General features: G+C 43.2%; 1 protein-coding gene across 7 annotated transcripts in view; it reads right to left on the minus strand.

Annotated features, from left to right (window-relative positions):
- Positions 1 to 20,792, minus strand: part of LOC105498823 (spleen associated tyrosine kinase) — a 127,822-nt gene that overhangs the window by 100,408 nt on the left and 6,622 nt on the right. Inside the window, exon 1 of one of the 7 annotated variants that reach the window (XM_071077559.1) lies at positions 1,175 to 1,353. The exons of the other annotated variants lie outside the window; for them this stretch is intronic. The gene's annotated coding sequence lies outside the window, so the exon portion shown is untranslated. Of the gene's footprint in view, positions 1 to 1,174; positions 1,354 to 20,792 lie in introns of those variants that run through there. 7 annotated transcript variants of the gene reach the window in all.

Consider the following 20,792-nt stretch of genomic DNA (forward strand, 5'->3'; position numbering starts at 1 on the left):
TCTCTGTAGTTCTTCTCCATCAGGAAGAAATACATGTCTCATCACACAGGTGTGCTCAGAGGAGGGGGAAGGGACGCACACGCAATGCACATGCAATTGGTAATTAAAAAGCTAGCCATTGTGAATAATTAACTGAACGCTGGGTTGCAACCACAGTTGCCACTTAGCAATGTCCCTTGCATGCTCTTTTGAGCAGAAGAGGACAGGGTGGGGTTGCAGCCAGCAGTCTGGGGCCCATATTGACCCTGAGTGGGGCCAAGGACGTCTCCCCAGTGAACTGCACCATCTACTATGTCCCAGGGCCACCTCATCACTCACTCTTCTCTGTGGAAAAATACAAACAACTAACAAGATGCTAGACAAAAGAACTCATGTTGAATATGCCTGATAGATCTTACTGTCTTGTTTTTATCTAGGCAAACCACACATGGATGATGAGAAAGGCAGAACAGTCGCAGGCTTTCCTTGATCCTGCCCTGGTACCCATCCCAAGACCCTTTCCTAATCAGCTGTGAAGGCCTGGGGGTGAGGCCACAGCAGACTGCAATGACAACAGCCGGCAGACCTAACATCTCCTGTCTGTGCCTTAGTACCTTGCTGAAGTTTCCCGCTTTCAGGCTCTATTTTACTTTTCTATCACTACCTCATTAGCATAACCTTTATGGGGACCCTGCAGCTGCCAGAGAAACCAAAACACCTGACTTAAGCAAAAAGGACACAGTAAACGTGGATTAAGAAATATCCAGAATTTACTGAATGTCTATTTTTAAAAAATCACTAGCATTCTTTTTCCTAGCCAGTTAAAAAATAATTGTGGGTAACTCAGGACTGCAAGATATTACAGGGCTTATGATGGTCTCCTGAGATTTTATAATTGTCCTTCATAAACCTGAGACATAAATATACCCAATGCTTAAAGTAAAGTGGCATAGGTTATGGGAAGGAGAGAAAGATGGTTTAGCTGCATCATAACTGCAGGCAAGACAAGATGGCAAACCGCTAAACCTTCCAGCTCAAGATGGACATGTGCTCAGTGGGAGAATGTTGGCGGCAAAGGAGAGGAAACACAGACACAGGCATGAAAGCTAAGTATCCCTCCTACAGACACCCACAGAGGTGCAGAGCCTGAGGTCAGGGTTTCTAAATATGCCTGATTCCCACAAATTTGACCTACCTCCCTCTCCTGGATTCAAACGCAGGTCTGGAATCCCAGGCGCTGGGCAGTATAAAATGTGGGAAGGGAAGAAGCGCACAAATCTGAGAGGAGTATCTTAAAAGGAAAACAGCTGAAACAGAGAGAAAGCACAAGACAGGCATCAACAAGCCAGAGTGCTTCCTGCTGCTGGACGATGTCTGTAATTAGGGAAGTGGGCTTTTCCTCAAAGTGTCAGCATGCAAAACAAACCAGAAAGCAGAAGTGTGAGATCCCCAGCAGCATGGGGCCTCTTTTAATTGCACATTCAAAATGAAGTAATGCTCTGAGACATAGATCCCTCCAGAACACACACCAGTTGAAGAGGGAGTCAGTGGACAGGACTGTGCCATTTAATGATTAGCCAGCCTGGAAATGCCCTTTCCCAAGTGTTTTTACCAAAATGAACTTGGTCTTGAATTGCTAGGATGGGTATAGCAACGTTTTCCTGATTGTTTTATGTTTTTTAAAAAGTCCGACATCAAAACATGGATCAAATTCAACCAGAAGATTGAAACAAATAGGAAAAGCATCCTTGAAAAGATCTTAATGGAGACCTCAAGATGCTAATTCCCAGCCAGAAGACTGAAAAAGTCAAGCGGAGATGGTCTTAATGGCGGAAGGGCCAATGTGTAGGGCAGAGGAAGGAAGGGTGCCAGCTCTCTCTGTCCCTGTTCCCAGGCCTCCTGGGCAGACAGCTGCTCATGGTGCTAGCAACAGATGCAATTTTACAGAGCACCTCTGACCAGCTCCCTCAGGGTACTTTTCAAGCATCTACTAACATTCCCTTACTTTGTGAAGCAAGCAGCTTTTGAATTTCCCACTGCAGTCTGAGATATCCCCCATGCTCAAGAAGAGCCAGAAGCTCAGCCAGGGTCCACTCCACAAAAGGCCGTGAAACATCACTGGAAATGCAAGATAAAAAGGAATCCTCCCCAGAGCGGTGGAAGCTGGAAGGAGTCATGTTGACGAGTTTGCTGGGGTGGGGTTAGGAGCCTCGTGAGGGGAGTGTTCAGAAACGCAACAGTAGGCAATCTGCACCTGCACCCCAAACTGGTGAAAATGACAGCTTCATGAAAAACAGGTTCTCATTTTATAGAAGATAAACTTCAGCCACAGAGAGGTTGGGTATATGTCTTTAGTGCTGGCCAGAGTGACCATGATGATGAAGGTGATGAGGATAATGCAAAACAGCTATTCCATGAGTACCTGACTCAACAGATATCAACTGATCTGCACAACATCTCTAATGGTAGATACTATTGTCATCCTCAATTCACAGACCTGGCCATCGAGGCTCAGGAGGGTCAACTGGCTTGCTGAAGAACACACAGTATGTAGTGGAGCCAATATTTGAAGCCCACCTCTTCTCTTAGCTACCATCTTCAGGTGGCGGTAAAAAGGCACTCATAGTCAACCCATCCAAATGTAAGCTTGGGTCCTTCCTGCCTAACCTGGAGCTCCTTCTTGTTCCCTGGAGCTGGGTTCTCAATGTGTGTCTCTGGACGAGCAATGTCAGCATCACCAGGAAACATGGAAGATATGAAAATTCTTAGGGTTCCACCCTGACCTGCCAAGTAGAAACTCTGGGGTGAAGCTCTAGGTTCTGTATTTCAAAAGCTCAAGTTTGAGAACTTTGGCCCAAGAGCTCCATCCATTTATGAAGATAAAAATCCAAATTCTCTTAGATCACTCCCTTCTCTACACTGCTTAAAGTCAACCCCTTGCCAATCCCACCTATCTCACCTCTCAGCCTCCCACACATGCCCACTTGTCTCCAAAACCACATAACATCCTTTCCCTCCACATCTCTTTTGAGTAGCCCTGGCTGTCAGTGCCCCCACCTTGCTCCCTTCCCACATGTTCTAAGCTGTGGCCCTTTTCTCTGCTAAAAATCCTCCCACTGTCCAGACTACCCTTTGAGCTCAGGATAAACATGTCCCTGTCCCTACCGTCAAAACCAACATGCTTTCCCTTTGTACCACTGACCACTGTTTTAATTTAATTTACCTTTACTTTCTAGCATGTGCATTTTTGATGAATGTCTGTTTGTCCCATAAGGGCAGGAATTGTATCTGTTTCTAGTAAGACTTGAAATTGAGTAGTGTGAGTCCTCCAACTTTGTCCCTTTTTTAGTGGGTGTTGTGTTGGGTATTCTAGGACTTTTACCTTCCCAAGTAAAGTTTAGAATCATTTTGTCATTATCTACAAGACAGCTTGTTGGGATTTTGATTGAGATTGGGTTGAATCTACAGATCAAGCTTGGCAGAATGAACATTTTAACAACATTGAGTCTTCCAATGTATGAACATGCACTACTTTTCCATTTATTTACATCTTCTTTGATTTCTTCCATCAGTATTTTGTAGTTTTCTGCATACAGATCCTGTACATATTTTGTTAGATTTATGCCTAAGTATTTTTTTTGTGTTTTTTGTCTTTTTGGTGCTATTATAAATAGTAATTGTTCTTATTTCAAATGTCAGTAGTTTACTACTCGCATATAGGAAAGCAACTGACTTTTGTATATTGATCTAGCATCCTGCAAACTCACTTATTGGTTATGAGAGTTGTTTTATGGATTCTTTGAAGTTCTCCATATGGACATGTGTATTATCTGTGAATAAAGATGTCTTATTTCTTCTTTTCTGATCTGTATAAGTTTTATTTTGTTTTCTTGCACTAGCTCGGGCTCCCAGTAGGATGTTGAATCAAAGTCGTAAGACAGGACAGTCTTACCTTGTTTTCAGTATCAGAGGGAAAGTGTTCAGTCTCTCACCATCAAGTATGATGTTACCTGTAGGGTTTTTTTTTTTTTTTTTCCTTAATGTTCTTTATCAAGTTACAAAAGTTTCCCTCTATTCCTAGCTTAAGATTTTTTTTTGCCATGAAAGAGTGTTTTGATTTCGTCAAATACCCTTTCTGCCTCTATTAACATGGTCATATGATTTTTCTTCTTTAGCCCATTGATGTGATGGATCACATTAATTTATTTTCAAATGTTGAACCTGTTTTGCATTACCTGGAATAAATTCCACTTACCTGGAATAAATTCCACCATTTGGTTGTGGCACATAGATCTTTTTATACATTGTTGGGTTTGATTTTCTAATATTTTACTGAGGGTTTTTATATGTATAAGTAATATTGCTTTGCAGTTTTCTTGTAATGCCTTAACTGGTTTTGGTATTAGGTGAAATCTGAACCCATAAAATGAATTAGAAACTGTTTTCTCCATTTCTATTTTCTGGAAAAGATTATGGAAAACTGGTATTCTTTCTTTCTTAACTGTTTGGATAGAATTCACCAGTGGACCCATCTGGGTCTGAAGATTTCTGTTTTAAAGGTTATATTAATTTAAATTTTAAAGACATAGGGCTATTCAGGCTACCTATTTCTTCTGTAAGTTTTAGTAGTTTGTGTCATTCAAGCATTAGTTTATTTCACCTAAGTTACCACATTTGTGAGTATAGAGTTGTTCATGATCTTCCTTTATCATATTTTTATATCTATTAGATCAACAGTGGTCACCTTTCCTTCATTTCTGATATTGGTAAATTGCATCTTCTATGTTGTTTTTCCTTTTTTTCTTGGCTAAAGGTTTATCAATTTGGTTGATAATTTCAAAGAACCAACATTGTTTTATTGACTTTACTGTTTTCCTGTTTTTAATTTCAATGATTTCTGCTTTAATTATTTATTTTCTTTTGCTTGGTTTAGGCTTAATTTGCTCTTCTTTCTGTAGTTTCTTAAAAGTAAAATCGCAAGTAATTTGCTTTATATATTTTTTACCTAATGTGTGCACTTAGTGCTATAAATATCTCTGTAAGCACTGCTTTTACTACATCCCAAAATTTTTGATAAATTATATTTTTATTTTTATTCACTTCAAAACATTTTTTTTTAATTTTGGAGACTTCTTCTTTGACACATAGGTTATACAGAAGTCTGTTGTTTAATTTCCAGGTATTTGGGAAATTTCCTAAAACCCCCATCTTTTTGTTGTTGATATCTAGTTTAATTCTATTGTGTTCTGAGAACATAATTGGTATGACGTTTATTCTTTCAAATGTGTTAACATGTTTTCCAAGAATGTGCTCTATCTTGGTGAATATGCCATGTGAGCTTGAGAAGAATGTGCATTTTTCTGTTGTTGAATGGAATATTTTATAAATGTCAATTAGATCAAGTTGACAGTACTGCTCAGGTCATTTTAATCCTATCTATTTGGTCTATCAACTATTGTGAGAAAGAGATTAAAATCTCTAACTATAAGACAGGATTTGTCTATTTCTCTTTTCAGTCTTATCAGTGTTAGTCTTGCATATTTTGATGCTTTGTTGTTATGTGCATACACATTTAGAATTGTTATGACTTCTTGGATATTCGACCCTTTTACCATTCTGTAACAATTTCCTTGAAGCCCTGACCCCTGTTGACTACGAGTTTTTTGTCCTTTAAGTGATAAAGTGAGGAGGGTGCTGGAACTTGAGGAATTTCCTTGGGAATTCCCAGCTGAGGCAAGGCCCTTGCAAAGTGTTTTCCCTTGGAGAGTAACCTTTGTCATGGAGAAAGCCTAGGTGTATTTCACAGTTACCACTCTTCCCCTCCCCTGCCAGGGCCATGAGGAGCTCTTTCTCAGATCTTCACCTTAAGAACCTAGTGAGGCTTGTATTAATCATGCCTTTTAGTTTCTTTTATTTTCTGGTAGCTCTGTCTACGGTGTTATTCAAAGAGATAATCAGCTCCAGGTGTGGACCTCAGGGCCTTGTACCTGAGCTGTGTGGGGTGCAAGTAAGACTCCCACTGAAGGCAATGTTTGAAGCTGCTGTGTGGTGAGGCAGAGATTTCTGCCTGATAGCCTCTGAGTGAGCCTGTGCCCAATATGACCTAGGCTCATACTGTGGGCCTAAATATTGGGAGCCAGGAGGACTGCCTGGTGGGTGTGCACTACACTAAATCATCACCCTTCTCCAGCTTCTGCAGGTGCAAGTACATCTGCCATACAATCAGTCTCTGCTAATGAGAAAGATACTGATTATGTTTTAGAAATATTGACTATGAAAAATTATTCTTTCATAAGAAAAATGTGTGATAATTAGAAGATTCTTATTTTGGACTTGCTACTAAGTTTAAACAGAAATATCACATTGATGAGACTGCTTTTAATCCTGAAGGCTGTGATCTGTCTACTTCTGGACTTTTTTTGCTGATGCCCTTCTGGTACCAAAACTGTGCCAGTCACATCATCCCAATAAAAATCTGCTGACTTAATTAACTAATATAAAGTGTAAGGCTAAGAGACTTTCTCTGTATTATAAAACAGGTCAACCATTTCATAACCATATCTCTTACAAAAAGAGTCAAATTTAACTTGCTTTAAAAAATTACTTCCTTGCTTTGTAAAAGAAAGAAGTAAAATATAGTTTATTCTCATTATTTCAGGTTATATGTTCCATAAAGTTACCCCCAAAACTGAATTAGCAAGTAGTAGCCCATTGCTTCTCGGGGATTATGTGCCTGAGAGCCTGTGGTCACCATATTTTCATCAACTGATTAATGCATCACTTGTTTTATGTGTTTCTGTGTAAAGGCACCTTATTTCATATCTATTGTTGATGCATTACCATTGAACTCATGGCCAACAGCACTAACTATAACTCACACCTGACAGAGGCTTCTCTAACCCACATATTTTCTCTATAAGGCACAGCACAGCCTTCTTACACCTAGGGACACTAGATAGCACTTCAATGGGGGCTACTCTAAACAGCAAAGTCACCACAATTTGAAAAAAGGAACAAAAATGCAAAAAATATGGCACTAAGTAGACTAGGAAAAAGACACTTACTTATAATATGAGGTGAAAGGAGGAGTTGGAGGGTCCGAAAAATGCATGTGGCTAAAATTTTGTGCCACTCTGTGATATGGTTTGGTTGTGTCCCCACCCAAATCTCAACTTGAATTGTATCTCCCGGAATTCCCACATGTTGTGGGAGGGACCCAGGGGGAGGAAATTGAATCATTGGGGCCGGTGTTTCCCATGCTATTCTCATGGTAGTGAATAAGTCTCATGAGATCCGATGAGTTTATCAGGGGTTTCTGCTTTTGCTTTTTCCTTATTTTCTCTTGCTGCTGCCATGTAAGAAGTGCCTTTCGCCTCCCTCCATGATTCTGAGGCCTCTCCAGCGATGTGGAACTTTAAGTCCAATCAAACCTCTTTTTCTTCCCAGTCTTAGATATGTCTTTATCAGCAGTTTGAAAATAAATGAATACAGTAAATTGGTACCAGAAGAATGGGGTGTTGCTGAAAAGATACCCCAAAATGTGGAAGTGACTTTGGAACTGGGTAACAGGCAGAGGCTGGAACAGTTTGGAGGGCTCAGAAGAAGACAGGAAAATGTGGGAAAGTTTGGAACCTCCTAGAGACTTGTTGAATGGTTTTGACAAAAATGCTGATAGTGATGTGAACAATAAGGTCCAGGTTGAGGTGGTCTCAGATGGAGATGAGGAACTTGTTGGGAACTGGAGTAAAGGTGACTCTTGTTATGTTTTAGCAAAGAGATAGGCAGCATTTTGCCCCTGCCCTAAAGATCTGTGAAACTTTGAACTTGAGAGAGATAATTTAGGGTATCTGGCAGAAGAAATTTCTAAGCAGCAAAGCATTCGAGAGGTGACTTGGGTACTGTTAAAGGCATTCAGTTTTATAAAAAAAGCAGGGCACAAAAGTTTGGAAAATTTGCAGCCTGACTATGTAATAGAAGATAAATACCCATTTTCTGGGAAGAAATTCAAGCCATCTGCAGAAATTTGCATAAGTAGCATTGAGCCTAATGTTAATCCCCAAGACCACGGGGAAGATGTCTCCAGGCCATGTCAGAGACCTTCACAGCAGCCCCTCCCATCACAGGCCTGAAGGCCCAGAAGGAAAAAGTGGTTTCATGGGCTGGGCCCAGGGTCCTCATGCGTGTGCATCCTAGGGACTTGGTGCCCTGTGTCCCAGCTGCTCTAGCCGTGGCTGAAAGGAGCCAATGTGAAACTCAGGCTGTGGCTTCAGAGGGTGAAAGCCCCAAGCCTTGGCAGCTTCCACGTGGTATTGAGCCTGTGAGTGCACAGAAGTCAAGAATTGAGGTTTGGGAACCTCTGCCTAGACTTCAGAAGATGTTATGAAAATGCCTGGATGCCTAGGCAAAAGTTTGCTGCAGGGGCAGGGCCCTCATGGACAACCTCTGCTAGAGCAGCACAGAAGGGAAATGTGGGGTCAGAGCCCCCACACAGAGTCCCTACTGGGGAACTGCCTAGTGGAGCTGTGAGTAGAGGGTCACCATCCTACAGACCTCAGAATGGTAGATCCACTGACACCTTGCACCATGTGCCTGGAAAAGCTGCAGATGCTCAATGCCAGCCTGTGAAAGCAGCCACGAGGGAAGCTGTACCCTGCAAAGCCACAGGGATGGAGCTGCCCAAGACCATGGGAACCCATCTCTTGCATCAGTGTGACCTGGATGTGTGACCTGGAGTCAAAGGAGATCATCTTGGAGCTTAAAATTTGACTGCACAGCTGGATTTCAGACTTGCATTGGCCCTGTAATCCCTTTGTTTTGGCCAATTTCTCCCAGTTGGAATGGGTGTATTTACCCAACACCTGTACCCCCACTGTATCTAGGAAGTAACTAGCTTGCTTTTGATTTTACAGGCTCAGAAGTGGAAGGGACTTGCCTTGTCTCAGATGAGACTTTGGACTTTGGACTTTTGGGTTAATGCTGAAATGAGTTAAGGCTTTGGGGGACTATTGGGAAGGCATGATTGGTTTTGAAATTTGAGGACATGAGATTTGAAGGGGCCAGGTGTGGGTGATACGGTTTGGCTGTGTTCCCACCCAAATCTCAACTTGAATTGTACCTCCCAGAATTCCCACATGTTATGGGAGGGACCTAGGGCAGGGGGGTAATTGAATCATGGGAGCCAGTCTTTTCCACGCTATTCTTGTGATAGTGATTAAGTCTCACAAGATCTCATCGGTTTATCAGGGGTTTCCGCTTTTGCTTCTTCCTCATTTTCTCTTGCCGCCACCATGTAAGAAGTGCCTTTCACCTCCTGCCATGATTCTGAGGCCTCCCGAGCCATGTGGAACTGTAAGTCCAATTAAACCTCTTTTTCTTCCCAGTCTTGGGCATGTCTTTATCAGCAGTGTGAAAATGAACTAATACACTGTGTGTATGACCTCACATGGCCTTGAAAGCATCATGGTTATTGATTTGGGGATTACAGATAAACGATTGGAAGTAGGCAAATTCACAAATTCAGAAGCCATGAATACTGAGGATCAATCGTATATTATCTCACGTAAGACTGCTACGGGTGACTCACATTCATTCTTTATCCATTTTGAGTGACTTCTAAGATATTCACAAAGGGCCTCAGTGGTCACAAACAAGCTGGATGGGAAAGTACAAATTACTGTAAAAATCAATACACAGATACTAGTACTTGAAAAATTATAGTATCAGTCTCAGCTCCTGATAGTCATATCTCCCTGTATTCATTTGGTTTTCTAACAAAATGTTTCCTGCTACTCTCAAAAACCTAGGTTTTATTTACATATACCAAAAATCATGCTGATGGCATGAGAAAAATCTGCCTGGTTTTCTGTTAGAGGGGTTGATATTTGCAGTCACCAACCTGCACAGCCGAGCCAGCACAATTCCTGCAGGGCAGAGAAGGCCACGCAGCCTAAATAAGGGGCACCAGAGGGGCCTGAGCCAGGCCTGCTGCTCACCAGCTAGCCAGCCTTGAGCAGATTACTCTCTACTTCCCCATCCATAAAAGGTTATAGCTTCTACTTTATTTGGACTGTTCTTCTTTTAGGAAAAATAAAGGCATAAATGGGTAAAATGGCAACATTTATTAATTTGGATGGTGCTGCACTTTTCTGTATTTTATAATTTTTTTCCCAAAGAAAAACCTTACGGTTGCTGTCCTGAATAAGTGAGATTATGCATGACCGGGGCCTGATGCTGGGCTCCCATGCTTCCTTACGATCTGACCATAAACAAGTCGAGTGCAGGGAAGCATCTCAGCTGCTGCGACAGCCCCTGCTACCTCACCCCACTCCTGACACTTGGGAGGCTCCCCATAACTCAATGTGCTGAACAGATCAAAGCCAGTGAAATGGCCTGGTTGGCCAGCAGAGAGGCTGGCGGAAGCTGAGAGTGCCCCAGGAACTTTTTTGGTCATTCTGAAGTTGTTTCCTGCTTATTTGTTGATTTTTAACCATTGGTTTCATTTCGATGCCACATGCTCTAAGTCACTCTGTAAGATAAACATCAAAATATCAGATTGCTTAGGTGTTGGCAGAGACACTGCCCCTTCCTCTCTGAAACGACCTTGCAACAAGAACCAGAAAGAGAAATACAATGGAACCAGCGGGCACTCCTGATCCTGAGCAATAACATGCCGCAAGCAGAGCACAATGCAGCTGTGTTCACCCTGGGATTATGAAGACCCTTAGTGGGGACAAGCTGCTGTAGACTTCAGACAAGGCCTGCAGAGTGGAAGGATATACACAGCAACGGAAAGTCAATCATTTCTTAGAGTGCTGAAGAGAGGAGACTGAATGGCTGGCAGCCTCACTGGGGAGAAATACGTATTAAACCAATTCATTCTCTCTCTCTCACTCTCTGTCTCTCTCTCTCTCACACACACACAGACACATTATTGAGAAAGGAGGAAATATTCTGGTCGGCTGGAACATATCCAAGGCCCCTCCACAATTTATTTCAAAGATGAGGATCCTACCCTGGGTTTGTACAATTATGCTGAAAAAATTAAAGAAGGAGAAGCAACAGGAGAAACAAATGGCAAAGGACATTCACTGGAAAAATATCCCAAAAGGCAGATGAACCCATGACCACACACGGATATGGAATCAAAGAACTTAACAGAATAATCACTTGGTTAAAATAACAGCTCAAAAGAGAGGAAGAGGCAAAAAAAAGACAACAACGATAAGCTGGCAGAGATCAGGGGAAAAGGCCAGAAAAGAAATGATGGCTATTATATCAAGCAGGGAGAAGTGAATGGATATTAACACTGCAGGCAGCATGGGGGACAGGATCTGTGGAGCTTGAGAAAAATGAAATAGGAATTAACAAAGACTTCAGGAATTCAACAGAAAAATTGAGAAAGAAAGAGGAGATCTAAAATATATAAAAGTAATATCCCTGAAATAGATAATTAAAATAAAGGAGTAGAACACATGTTTAAAGTTATAAAATTTCCAGAAATAAAAAAAGTCTTATCTACAGGGGTTAAAAGAGCATATTATCCAGGAACCTCTAGAGCAGGGGTGTGCAATCTTTTGGCTTTCCTGGACCACACTGGAAGAAGAAGAATTGTCCTGAGCCACACATAAAATATACTAACACTAATGATAGCTGATGAGCCAAAAACAAAAAATTGCAAAAAAACAAAAGCAACAACAACAAAAAAAACCAACAACAACAACAACAACAAAAAAAACTCATAATATTTTAAGGAAGTTTACAAATTTATGTTGAAAAGATATCTGTACTCCCATGCTTCACTGCAGCACTATTCACAATAGCCAAGATACAAAATCAACTTAAAAGTCCGTCAAGGAATAAATGGCTAAGGAAAATGTGGCGCACACACAATGGAATACTATTCAGTCATGAAAAAGCAGGAAATTCTATTGTTTGTGATAACACAGAAGAAGCTGGAGAAAGTTACATAAAGCGAAATAAGTCAGGCACAGAAAAACAAATACCTCATGGTCTCACTCATATTTGGAATCTAAAATGGTTGAACTCATAGAAACAGAGAACAAAATAGTGGTTACCAGGGGCTGGGGAGTGAGAGAATGAGGAGATGACAGTCAAAGAGTACAAAGTTGCAGATAGAGAGGAGGATTAATGATAAGCATTGATGATGATGGGTGTGTTAATTGGCTTGATTCAACCCTTCCACACTGTACAGATATAACATCACTGTGTACCCCATAATTATGTAAGATTAAATTTATCCAAAAACTTTTTAAATATTACTGGGCCTCAAGCTTCTCCTTGGAAACACATCAAGCCAGAAGACTGAAGAGTTACATCCACACAGTTCTCAGAGGTGGCAAATGTGTCCAACCAGAGGCATAGTCCAGCTAGGCTCAGGGCTGGCAGTGAACGATTTCAGGACTTAGACTGAAATGACTGTGGAAGGTTCTGGTGCCTCTGTCAAGAATCAGAAGAACAGAAGCACAGCTATCTGTCTTCTAAACACCTGCTTCAAAATCACTCCATCTAGATGTGTCCTAAAACTGCCCATGTCCAGCCCAGCACAGCCCAGTGAACCAGATTCTAAGGGCAGCCTCCGCTGCCTAGGTGGTTCTCATGACCGCTAAGCAGAACAAGCGCCTGCTTCCATTAGTAAGCTCAATTCACAAACAAAACAAATAAACAAAAACAACAATGAAAAGCTCCAGCTGAGAACAGTGGCTCTGCATTTCAGCTGTGGGTTAGGATCACACAGGGCGCTCTTTTCCCAGCCCTAACACTCAGAATCTCTGGGGGATGGGCCCAGGCATCGGTATTTCTTGTAAAGCTCTCTAGAGAGCCTAGCACACAGCCAGGATAGAGAAGCAGTTGCTCTAGAATTATCTAGAATTATCACCTCTATGTGGAAGGTTCTGGGGTTCAAAACTGATCCAAACAGAGCTGACCGCAAAGTGAGCAGCCGCACAGGCTCCCAAACAGAGGGGAACAAGCACAGAGCTGAGCATATTCCTGGTTTCACGTGGGACTATAAAGAAGTCACATGAAAGGCACCATTCCGAAAAACATTTTTAGTGAATCAAAGTGTTAACTCAATTTTTAGACATATCAATTTTGTTAAGATAATAATTCAGGAAGAAGCATCTTGATCGCACCTTTTGCAGCAAGTGGAGCCTGAGTGCTGGTGGTGGGGTGAAGCTCCCCTAGGAGGGCAGCACGTGACTGCACTTCCTGGAGTCAGGCTGAATCATGAAAGGAAGTCCTATAATTCACAAACCCTTCAAAACGACTTCTCTTGTGGCATTTTATCTCTACTCAAATTAAGCAGCACAGGAACTCCAGAGACAGGCCAGCCACACATCTCTGCCCCAGTGCCTGGAGTGAGGCAAGGCTGGAGCCGGGGGGCCAGTGGCAGGACCCCTCCTCTGCTCAGTGGAGCGCCTCAGAATGCTCCCTTCTCAGCCCGCCTTGAGTACTTACAAAATGAGCAAATGGAAGGCATTCCCAGAAACAAACGCCTTGTTTCTTGGACTTGAACGTACAAGGGCCACTTGCTTAAAATCTTATTTTTTTTTGTTTTGCCTTTGTGAGAAACACATTCCCTCTCCATATCTTCTTTTCAAAATGGACAAAACCTCAGGTTCCAGATGTTTCAAGGAAACTATGTTGGATTTTTTTTTAACCAAAGAGAAAGGAACAAGCACTAAGGTTTTCTCCAGTCCCTCAAGACCCTCTTGAGCAAAAACTTGGTTTGTTCTTTCAGAAATTATTCTGAACCAAGAGTGCTTACCCCAAGGATACGTGACTTTGTAGCTTTCTCCAAGGCTGTGTTACAGTTTGGAGGACTGCTGCAAGGAAATAGCTGGGAACAATGTCAGTTCCTGGGTGACTGAGAAGTAATATTAGTGTGTGTGTGTGTGTGTGTGTGTGTGTGTGTGTGTGTGTGTGTGTTGTGTTGAGCAGGAGAATGTTACAGCCTTGGGGATGGAAAGGGCCAGGCCAGAGCCCCATGGACAAGACTCAAGTTCTCATGTCAAAGGAGAGGGCACTCCTGCTGCCCTCATCAGTTCCCAGGGTCATATCCTCTTAAGAAAACTGGGAGCTGCAGGTTATCAACCCATGAAATAGTGGCGAGTGTTACCATGCACTTAGGCAAGGGGTGGCACTGAGAGCTGGGAAAGCGGAGAGGTGGGTGGAAGTTCATGTCCCTCCTGGACTCCTCAGGGGATGGGCTGAGAGCAGCTTGGTGTCTGGCAGGCCTTGCTGCAACAATGGAAATACCTGTTCTACTCTGCCTGACACAGACCTACCACCCACGTGTGGCAACTGGTCCCTGAAACATGGCCAAGGTGACTGAGAACTGAATTTTAAATTTTAAATGAAATTTAACATTTATTTTAAATGGTTTTGAGTAATTGAACGGTCAATGGCCACATGTGGCTAGTGGCCCCATACTGAACACCCTTAGCAGGGATGACAGATGACATGATGAGCTGCATCTTCTAAACACACCCCTAGGACCAGAGACTGTGTGGTCCTGGCAATTCTCCCTTCCAGAAATTCCTTCTACTTGGGCCAAACTTGAAGTCTCTGGGTTTTCTTTTGATAATGGGGGCGATACATTTTTCTCTAAATATCTAGTTGACTGTATCCAAGTCATATCTGATACATTAAAATATGAGAAATAACTTTAAGAGTGCCCACAATATGCAAAGAGGGTGCCATGCTGGGAAGAGAGTATAACAAACTCTCCATGCCATGGTCTCCAACCGGACATTTTAAAACTGCAGAGGCCAAAGTCATGCGAAAAAGTCTCTTAGAGCTTCTGAGTAAGATGCCCCCTGGGGGAGTGACCTTGTCTAGTGACTGGGGATGTGAGAGTAGAGGACAACACACCCCCTATGTGTTGCTTATTAAACCCAGCAGGGCCCTACACACATGATTAGGATCTAGACACAGCTTATTTGCTTACGATACTGTTGGGCAAGAGCCACTCTGTCTCTGTGACCCTCTCATAAAATCTTTTTGCTTATAAAAGAACTCTCTCTTCAATTCCCTGGTAACCAGTAGCTATTAATCCTTGACATCCTGCACTCAACCATGAACATTTGACAGCGGGCCTATTCTTTGTGAGCCAGTCTGATTGGTGCTTTGCATAGAGCATCTTTGAGCTTGATGGCAACCCAAGGGCTAGGTATTTTTAACCTCATTTTGCAGATGGGGTACTACCAGCCCCCAGAAGTTTCAAGTGAAGGATGGAATCTAGAGTCCAGGGCCTGGTCTGCTTCTGACAACCACTCTGCCCTCAGAGAGGGCTTTAGAGCCACTTCTTGGAACTGGACGTTTACACGTCAAAGGCACAATTCTAGAGATTTTATTATAAAGTGTAAACACGGGGGCAGGCGATGACTCCAGGGCGTCTCCTGGGCGAGTATGGCACAGTGCTGATGGAGGCAGCTGGGGTGGGGAGGTAGCAGCAGCAGCCCATCCCCTAATGACCCACAAGAACAGCCCTTCTGGTTACCATCAGCTGCAGCCAGTGAGGCCCAGAAGCCAAGCCACAGACACCAAGAAACCATGGCCCAAGTTCTCAACCAGAAGCGAAATTGCTTACGTCCTTCTCACAAGAAAAAAAAGTTTCACACAAAGCATGCAGATGACAAATAGTCTGACAGAATAAAGCACGGTGGACTAAGCATAATGTTAAAAAAAAAATCTTAAAAGACGAAAACCATTCAAATAATCTTGTGTAGAAAATGTTACAGGTCAGTTTTCCTATCTGACCAGTGCACATATTCTTCCTCTGAGAATTATTTCCTGTGCATTCACCTCCTGCAAGGCTTACAGCTGCATGCTGAGAAGGCACTGACATTCTCACTCTACAGCCTTCCTCCAAAAATTCTGCAGAATGGCATACCTTAGGAGAATATAAGTTCCTGTGGAAAGGACTTCGCAACAGAAAAACACGAGCCCTCTCTCTCTTGATCACACACACACACACACACACACACACACACACACACATCAAATGGGGAGGGGCCACTCTGGCCTGCCCAGTGTCTTTGCAGTCAAAGGCACACACAGCTGCCTATACACCCAGCATACCAATAAATTCCAATTTGGTGGCATCCTCGTCAGCCTTTAAAGATGTGTTTGTGTGCTATGAAATCCTACGAACTAGCTGTCAAATGGTGGTCCTCAATCTTGGCTGTTGCACTGGGTGGGGTGGAGTAAGAATGGCTTTAAGAAACATCTGAAGGCAGGCTGCACACTAGAGCACCCCAGTGTCATTGGAGGTGGTCTGGGCTTCAGGACCTGAGTGACAGCAGGGTGCAAGCGTGTTTGAGACCACAGCTGTATACCTTTGGGTGAACCGCTGAACCTCTTGAAGCCTCACTCTTCATTGGAGGACAGAATGGTGCCAGCAGTCACGATGCATGATGTGTTTCTAAGTTACTTCTCTTCCTGGTCTCATTCTACTCACCCTTTCCCCACAAGGAAACCTTCTTATTATCATTTTTCTAAACTGAAAAATATACACAATCCTGATCATTGTAAATGCTGCAGGCACACTGAAGTAGGCAGAATAAAAATGTAGATTTCACCTTTTTCTCTAAACCAATTATATTCCCCTCCCCCCAAAACTGCTGTTCTTAATTTGGTGCTTAAACTTCCAGATCACGCTACATATTTACATACACATGTGTACACACTGGACAGAATATGTATAGGCAGAAATGTATGTATAAGTAGTAAACAACAATCCAATATCACTTAAATTATTATGTGCATGTGTGAGATTTTTAGTTTTTACTTATTATGATTATGATTATGATTCTTGAAACAGAGTCTTGCTCTGTCACCCAGGCTGGAGTGCAGTGGCATGATCTCGGCTCACTGCAGCCTTGACCTCTTGGACTCATGCGATCCTCCCACCTCAGCCCCCCATGTAGCTGCGACTACAGGAGCACACCATCACTCCAGGCTAATTTTTTTTTTTTTTTGTATTTCTCATAGAGGTGGGGTTTTGCCATGTTGCCCAAGCTGGTTTCAAACTCCTGAGCTCCAGCAATCCGCCCACCTCGGCTTCCCAAAGTGCTGGAATTATAGGTGTGAGTCACTGCACCTGACCCAGCATGAGTTTTTTAAACAAATATAATGATATGTCACATCTTGCTTTTTCACTAGTAGAACTTGGACATTGTCATATTTGGTGAATGAAATAAATTCCACATTTTTTAGAAGACTGCATAGGATTCCAACGTATGAATCAACTGCACTTCCCTTAGTGGGGTTTTTTTTTTTTTTGCTATTATAAAATAAAATGTTGTAATGAATTACAGTATGCATATGTATTTCTCCACTTTTGTCAATTTATATGTGTAATAGGTTCCTAAAAGTGAAATTATTCAGTGAAAGCACTTGTGTTTTAAATTTTAAAAGATATTGCCAAATGGCCCTGTCAGCACCCACCTGTATTTTTTTTCTTATTGATTTGAAAAAAACTCACTGCATATTAAAGCTATTGATGCTTTATCACAAGCATTGAAATTAAATATATCTTACCATTTTTTCATTTATTTATATATGTTTTCATCTTATGGGGATTTACTTAAAATTCTAGGAAATCGTACTTATCAATCTTGTGGTGAGTATGATTAAAAATTCATATGTTTTATCACATTTAGGCAGGCCTCTTCACAATTATTTTAAAACTCACCTAAGTTTTCTTTTAATAGCTTTATTATTTCAATGCTATATTTTTATTCTTTGTTCAGCTTGGAATTTATTTTGATATAAACAGCAAAGTTTTGTTTTTTTCCAAACGATTTGCAGTTTTCCCAAGACCATTCATCCATGGCCCTGTGCCTCCCCTGCGTGGTATGCAAAGCCTCCCTTGGCCCATGCCTGCATGGTATTTGGGCTCTACTCCCCACAGCAGCTTCACCTTGCAATCTTGTGGAGTCTGTCTCCCTCAACACCTTTATCTTACATTTCTTCCCTGAGTCTTCTCTTCTCATAAGTCTCTCTCTCTTTTTTAAAGTTTTTGCACATCTAAAGTGAAAGAAACACTTTACCGTAAGTATTTTAATGTGCTTAATTGTGTTTGCTGTTCACACTGACAAAGTTCTGGAATCATCTATACAGCACATTTCGGGGGCCTTAGACATCTCTCCATCTTCGTATCTGGAGCGCTCCCTGGTGCTCTTGGCATCACAGAAAAACCATCAAGGGGAGGTGCCAGTCTTCACTCACCCATTTGTTACAGGTTGAATTGTGTCCCCCGCAAATTCAAATGTTGATGTCCTAACTCCCTAACTCCTCTAAGTGAGACCTTATTTAAGGACAGGGTCTTTACAGCAGTGATTACGCCACATTGAAGTCCTTAGGGTGAGCCCTGCTCCAACATGACTGGTGTCCTTACATGAAAAGGAGATCTGGACCCAGAGACAGGCACAGAGGGAGCATGCCATGTGGAACTGGAGACAGTCACCCACCAAGCCAAGGAGACACCAGGAGCACATTCTCCCACCCAGCCCTCAGAAGGAGCCACCCCGGGACACCCTGACCTCAGTCTCTCTGGCCCAGAGTAGGGAGGCGACACACTGGGCTGTTCAAGCCGTCCAGTACGCGGTGCTTTATGAAAACCCGATCGGACTGATACTCCATTCCTCCATAACAGACACTGACACAGCTTCCAGAGTCTTCTTAGAAGAAATAAGCTAAGAGGAATACCTTACACAGAAGTCTTTGCAGACACTGCTGGTTCCTTCGGAGAAATCATCCCTCGCAAATACTTGCCTTTCTGTCTTCTTTCTAGCCTGAGTCCTTCTCCCCAGCTGCCAAGCTGCTTTCCCTTGACCAAATCATTGAAATCCCTCCTGCCTCACAAACGTTTCCATAACAGGAGGGAAATGGGTCTGAGATCTGTCCACACCTGTCCCCTCCCAACCCTCATGACAGCAACGCAGGCAGAGAGCAGCAGTTCTGCCCGTAGGGAGATAGCCACAGACATGGAGGTCTGATGTGGGAAGGACAGAGACACTCACTGCTAGGGGCTCAGTGCTCACTTCCCACGAGGCTCTAGTTCACTCTGGATAGTAAATTTATCTCTGTGGAAGGAAGGCATGCACAAAAGCTTCACTGTTCTCACCTGAACCTCTCATTGGTTTGGGATTGTGTCTGATTCCTATTGTATATGCTTAACTTTTCAATGCAAAAGCCACAAAGATCATAACGAGTTCTGTGTAACCATTGGTGAAGAGTAAAATCGGCATGTCTGACAGAGCCTGTGTCCTCCCTCTGCCTCTCCAAGCTTTCCTGAGCTGCTGACAGGACTCCAAACCTGCCCACCACTTATGCAGGATGGCAGATCCTCTTTTATGCCTTATTAGAGTAGTGGATACGGATTCTGGCTCTGGATTAGAAACACCTCGTTTTGAGAGTTCTAATCCCAGCAGCATCACTTAGTGGTTGGACAAATCCCTTCACCTTTCTGAGCCAGTTTCTAATCGGGTTGAATTAGATGCTCTGCATATTTAAACAGGCTTCTAAGAAATCTATGAATTTGGACTCTCAGTGTCCTAATAAGCAGGACAGACTTCATGACGGAGCTACAAGATCACCGGCAGTGATTTGGGGAACCTAACGCCAAGGCCTGCGATGCAGCCTGCTCAAGCCAGGCTCTTCCCCTCGCCCTCACTGTGAGTTCCTTCACGTAGCCATGACCATCAGCTGATTGGCGTTGCTAACCGAAAGGAAGTGGTGGCCTTCCACCTCAAGCATATGCACAGCTATAAATGCAGAGAAGGGGAAGAAACATGAAAAACAATATTACAGAAAATGAAGTCACAGCACACTGAGGAGCTGAGGAGATATTCCATGGGTAGCTTGGCGATGAATGCTGTCCTTGAAAGGCATGAAGCAAGACAGGCTCACACTGAAGGGGGCAATCACAGCCCCCAGTGTAGCAGGCAGCAGTGTAGGGGGTGCAAGGTGGGAGAAGGCCAAGAGCGGAGTGCCTTAGAAGTGACAGAGACCTGAGGGAGGAACAGGGAGGAGCGGGAGGACAATGGCAGAGTAGATGCTCCCCAGCTCCAAGAAAGCAGCAGAAGCCCCCTTGAAGGAATGTATTTACATGTGTGTGGCTTCGTTTGAATAGGGAAGGCACAGCCACATCCACAAAGAATGGGGAGTTCCTGCCACCCACACACCACACAGACCAGTTATGGGCCCATCCTACCCTGTGCACATCCAGGTCTTGCCCTCCTCCTGTCTCATGTGGGGCAGGCTGCAAGAATGTAGCCTTAAAAGACTAACACCTAGGCCGGGTGCAGTGGCTCACGCCTGTAATCCCAGCACTTTGGGAGTCCGAGGCGGGCGGATCACGAGGCCAGGATATCAAGACCATCCTGGCTAACACGATGAAACTGCGTCTCTACCAAAAAAAACCAAAAAAATTAGCCAGGCCTGGTGGCGGGCGCCTGTAGTCCCAGCTACTGGGGAGGCTGAGGTAGGAGAATGGCGTGAACCCGGGAGGCGGAGCTTACAGTGAGCTGAGATCGCGCCACTGCACTCCAGCCTGGGCGACCCAGTGAAACTCCGTCTCAAAAAAAAAAAAAAAAGAGTAATGCCTAGGGTACCTAAAAATACCCAGCACATCAGGAAAGCTGACACCAGGAGCGAGAGGCACAAAGCATGCAAGCAGATGAACTGATGCCCCAGGAGACAGGGGTAATGGTGCACTCAAACAAGTAATAAATACACAGGAACCTAATACATCACTTAAAAAAAATCCCAAAGAAGTAACTACATTC

This window comes from Macaca nemestrina, chromosome 14 (assembly GCF_043159975.1).
Source record: "Macaca nemestrina isolate mMacNem1 chromosome 14, mMacNem.hap1, whole genome shotgun sequence".
NCBI classification, from domain to species: domain Eukaryota; kingdom Metazoa; phylum Chordata; class Mammalia; order Primates; family Cercopithecidae; genus Macaca; species Macaca nemestrina.